Below are 5,831 nucleotides of genomic sequence, written 5' to 3'. Positions count from 1 at the left end.
ACACCGTTGTTGCAGGCCAACGTCATTGTATCTAGCTGTCCTACTAAATGGATTGTCAATCGATCTAGATAAAAGGTCGTTGGTTGGTTCGTCTACAATTTGTTTACTCCGTAGCGCCAATGAAAAGCAATTTGATATTTTAGGCAAAATGCGGATTTTCTGCAAAACTCAACGTGGAAAAAACAAGGTCTTTCATGCTAAGGAATAGAGAAAATGCCGTGTTTTAGATATACGTATAGGCCGAATTTCAAGCTGTCGGAATTAGCCATCTACTAATAGCCATCAATCATCTAATAGCCATCAAGTCCATTAGCTAAGCATACAGGACGATAGCATCGGTTGGTTTCATGGCAATAATCCGTCCTGTCCTTCTAATAAAAGTGCCAATCGTCAAGAAACTGATTTTGGGAGCGGGCGACTCAATGACGACTATGTACCTTGCGTTTGCCCATGTAACGGTTCCAACTTGGTACAGTTCGATCCTCCTTTTTATGAATCTCATAAAAAGAAAGGTGGAATATTCGAAGTCGCGCCCAAACTTACCAGCCTCCTCCAGCCATTTCCTTGTCTCTCGTTGGCATGCAATTCAGGCACGGTTTGACAATTTGTTTACGATATATCCTAGTCGAGATTTCTTCGGCTAAAACCTAAGCGATGCCCAGCTGGGTCGTTAGACGTATACAGTAAAAAGACATTTCCCATCATCGCACTCGATCGGCTGATGGCCGTTCAGTTACGAACCTATACCCCCATGCTTTCTAATTCACGCATTAATGAATCAATAGGCGACTTGTTAAAATCCCATTTATATTATAGACGAACGAGGGCAAATACGCGATGCCAAGGGGTGTGAGCAACTGCAACGGCAGCGACCGGTGGTCAATTCGACTGTCAATAGGGTGCCAACGACCCACAGATATGTACAGATAAATAGCATTTGGTAAAGCTATCCATGACGATCTAGTAAATTGGTCACATCATAGTTTGTGCGCCCACAATCATTCTAAGTAGATCGGAAAATTCGATTACATCCGCCCGTCGGTCGATTATTAATTACTGTAATGATCTGAAGCCTAGCTATTGAAATTTATACGTCTGCAACAGGCAGCGGGCGACGACGCTCTTGCAGGATTTAGCGGATGCAACGTAATTAATTTTGCACCAATGGATTTTCGTTCGGCCTGCCCCGTCTCCTATGCACCTGCAGGTTCCCTATCTATCTCCAACTTGTAACATACAAAAATGCACACACGGATAGATATAGAGGTTTAAGAAAATAATTTCCGACGGCTCGACTTTACCATTCTGTCAGCGAGAAGCGCATGTGTTTATACAGTTTTTTTAAATTTAATTTATCTGTATATATATATATATATATATGTTAACATGGCGCTTAGATAATAGCACATGTGTATCATTTGCGCTTTCCTTATTTCAATAAACATAATCATTTATCCGCCCAGCTTCAATGAAGTTCGCTGAATATATGTGTATGGCATATTAGCGGCAGCGGCAGTAACAACAATACATGTAGCTCGCCTTTCAATCAACAAGGTTAGATCAATTTATATATATATATTTTTTTTTCCATATAATGTAATATAAGTTTCTATTCGGTTCGTGTCGCTGTTATCGTCGGCTCTCGCACGAAGAATAGGTATCATATCAAACGTTTTGTTGTGTATTTTTGTCGTGTACTGTTGTTGTTGCTGCTGGCGCTGCTTTTTCTGTTGGACTACTCTTCAGGGAGGAACTCCGAGGTCAAGTCTGTTTTATACCGCCGCCCTTGCTACCCGATTTATTGGCCAGCAATATCATCTCAGCATCGTCACCGTTTCGACGATCAATTCTTCGTATCGTATTCGCCACCGCAATGCCACTCTCCAGATTCCCAATTGTCGACTTCGATACTTCACGACATTGTACCTTCCTTCATTCCTGTCTAGACTTGTTGTCGAGATCTATTATATATCTGTGTGTTTATGTGTGAGTGCTTTGGCACCACGATGAATTGTGGATCGGCTATAGGGATAGACCATCCCTTCGATAGGAACCCACGAATATATACACACACGTGTTAATCATGCACAATACAATGGTCAATCTGACGGAAGACGGAGAAGATGCTCATTTGAGGTAAACACATAAAATATGTACATCGATAGCTTCACGTGTACATCTTCTAGTGTATATATTGTCTGTATGGTTACCCCAAGCGAGCGCTATTGTGAGGTTTATTATGTAAAAATATATACCATCAGGTGAAAGGTACAGAGGTGAACTAATGGGGTGTCACGGAAAAGATTCTAGGTGAGTAATATATTTGTAGGTTGAGCGAATGTATGTATTTTCGAATTGCGACCGCAGTGTCAACGTTGGCTCCCGCTAGAAGTCTGCGATCGCTGGTGATTGGTGTTTGTATATACAGTAAACGTTGAAAATTCACCCATTTAGGAGGACGTAATTAAAATGTAGCACGTGGCTGTGAACTGAATAAAGTTCTCTCTCGTATATGTTTCTTCCAGAACTTTATGTCGCTAATTTCGATCAATATGTCCCAGATACTTATTACCTACACATATATATATATATTACTGTTTAAAGGGACCGAAGCAAGGCACTGACATTTTTACCATACACCGAGGTATCGCTAGATCTCGAAGGGCTATGACGATCATCACCACGGTAGTGGAAACGAGGACAGACGTTCTTGTCGCAACAACGACATATGAATACTTTTACTAATATTGTCAAGTTATTCTATTTGACTTTGTTTGGCATATTCCCATTCAAGCGATTGAAGCTTGATAGACAATTTTATTTAGAGCGCTGTGTCTGCAAGTTCATTGGCAAAGTCATCTAGCCACTATTGGCGATTACCAGAGAACGTAAACGTACGACATGGGACGCCATCGTTTAGTATTATTAATGTTCGAAGAAAGATCTTTACGTTTGTCAAGCCTTCTAGTTTGCTCTAGGTTATAGTTAGAACGGTAAAGTTACGGAGCCTCTGAGTTTTGATGCAACGCTGCTATATTCAATTAAAATAATAGGTTGCCACTATGTCAGATTCAGTGTCGTTTCGGCTACCTCAATAGTAGTTGTTCAAACCCCCGTATGCCCCCGGAAAAAACAATAGCTGCTGGTAGACTACGGTGGCGTGCTTGTTATTCACACCGTTGGTACTAATAGTGATGGCGTCTGTGATTCGAAGCGTTCTATAAATCTCACATTCCGACCCTCTACATCTTCTCCGTTTGATAGTGTGCGGTTTCTATGCACTGGGCAACGGGCTTTTAGCCTCTCTCGTCTCTGTAGTTTTGTTCAACTGTCCGTGGGCTCCCCCCCCGCTGGTCCATACAATCGCAGATCCACCACCGCCCAAGAGGCGGGAGACGGACAGGCAGGCACACAAGTCGAAATGAGAAGAAGCTCAGGAAGCGATATCATGTTTTAGCCGGTACTGCCACGACTGCGTGCCATCCATTAATATCATCGTTGCCTAATACTGTTTGGCAGTACCGATACGAAGAAATAGATTCAAACGACAAAATTATCACTGATAACTGTCGGAACAGATATTTCTCTCTACGGCACTCACTGTAGTTTTCCCTTATGTACAAGAAAATTGTTTTCGAAGGAAATCGCCAGAGTAGCTCGACAGCCATATTGCTTTTCCTCTAAAATGATGCATATCATGCTGCATACGAATGCTCATCTGCACATGGCCGAATCAATCGAACACAGAGAGAAGTAACTCAACATTTCCTAGAAACGTACGCTTAAACTACAAGTTTCTCCGCCTTGAAGCAGTTGGCGCCAGTTAAGTTTTAGACGTAACGGCTGCGCTAGAGTATCGACTATCAATGGCACAGGTTAATCTTATTATAATGGCCATTCAGAAAAGCAGATATCTAGAATTGATACCTCCGATCGTAGCGAAGCCACTAGCTTGTCCGTCTGATTAGCTATCGGCGTCCTACCACATCACTAAGCGCCTACGAGGTAAAATACATCATAGGTACAGTGATCACGCTACGTAAATTGTACGCCGTGACAAATACGCGAAGCAGATGCTTGCCAGAAGTTAGGTAAGGAGGGCTGATAGGCAGTAATGGCCATCTTGCGTCATGGCATCAACGTCAAGCAAGAACATTGTAACCGTCGAGAAATCTCCATTATGCTGTGCCCAGCGTTATTTCTAACAGAATAAGCTGAACCCAGATCTCCCCTGGTTGTCCAACTTAATATTTTTAGATGTAAATCATCATCATCATCATCAAAAAACGCAACCATTTTCACAACTATTTAAAATCTAACAAAACTCAGCCGAAGCCATAGGGAGTATGTAAGTAATACGCCGTAGTACTCCTTATTATTATACTATAATATGATGTATACCGATGGGAAATGTTCCAAGGAGAGCGGGTCGCAGCAGCAACCGTTCCGCGAAAAATTGAATATTTCGCTTGTATTTATTTGTTTTTATAATAGGACATATATGTGTCAGCTATTTAGGTAGACCAATGTAGGACTGTATATTGCCAAGAGCCCAAAAAAGGATGAAACTTGAGTGGTACTTTTATTACTATATAACACGTCCCAGGCAGGATGCGAGTCCCGTACCGGTTTTACGTGTAATGTGGGGCAAATCCAATCGGACAGACGTAGTTCCGAGCAGATCACTCATGTCATGATTATTGTTGTTGTCTTTGTAGTTGTGTGCTCGGTAATGAGTTCGTTGTGTATGTAGGAATCGACGAATGGGAACAACGTCTGGCCGTGAGGATGACTTTATGAGGATCCTGCCTTGTATATTACTCTATCGCTTTATACGTATCCGTGTGCAAGCCAAAATACTTCGTCTACCCATTTTTTACGTATAGCTAACCAAGCAGATTTGCGAGACAGAAGCGCCAACGAGATTGCCGAAACAACACCTCATATATACACTCAGCCCTCAGGCGAACCAGCTACAAACAATATGCGGAATACGCGAACACGACGATGGCCCTTCATTTTAACGTTCTGTTTCGTTCCATTGTGGAGGCCGTTATATATTCTTGGCGGCTTCCTATGCTACGTCGTTCTCACGCTCCTTATCGAAGCTATTTCGTCAAACAACGCCGCCATATATATCGATGGAAGACAAATTTACAGACGTCTATAGCCAAAACGACCAGCACAAACGATCAATACACTATGCCAGAACGTACGCGACGTAACTGCCTCAACGGCATACCTCAGTGACGCGTTTCGCTTGTAGAAAAATTGGCATGTACGACAAAGGTAGCCCTAAGGCAGCAAAATAATCTTAATTTTACTTTTGCAGATGACTTATTGCTACGCATCCAGCCGATTCTGCATATTCGAATATTAGTAGAGTAGCTATCATCGCATTTAGTTCTCTGGAAAAAGCTTTTCATTGTTTGTTTTCATAAAAACGATTGAAACAAACAATTTCCTAAGACAGAGATTTTCTTTGATTCGATCGATCGATCGATCGAGCGAGCGATCAGTCGATCGATCGATCGATCGATCGATCGATCTTCGTTTAGACTAAAAATAACAGCGGTGAACGGAGCGGAGCTGGCCGACAAAATGGCCTAAGATCATTCGTACCTGAAGTAAATTGCTTACTGGAAAAAAGACACTTATTTTTTTAGTTATTTATTTCGCCACTTAAAAATTCTACCATTTAGTAAAAGTAGAGCTAATAATACTACCTAATTACGCTGATATTATACGGGTCGTTTTTGGCAAACGAATTCCTGTACACATACACACACGCACACACACACACACACACACACACACAAACAAACAAACAC

General features: G+C 41.8%; 1 protein-coding gene across 5 annotated transcripts in view; it reads right to left on the bottom strand.

The window, feature by feature from the left end:
- LOC111244196 (uncharacterized) overlaps positions 1 to 5,831 on the bottom strand; it is a 180,161-nt gene that overhangs the window by 96,928 nt on the left and 77,402 nt on the right. The gene's annotated exons all lie outside the window — the stretch shown is intronic.

The sequence above is a fragment of the Varroa destructor genome, unplaced genomic scaffold (assembly GCF_002443255.2).
Source record: "Varroa destructor unplaced genomic scaffold, Vdes_3.0 BEIS01000002.1, whole genome shotgun sequence".
Lineage (NCBI taxonomy): Eukaryota > Metazoa > Arthropoda > Arachnida > Mesostigmata > Varroidae > Varroa > Varroa destructor.
Note: the sequence above shows the minus strand (reverse complement) of the source record. Positions and strands in the feature narration are given on the sequence as shown.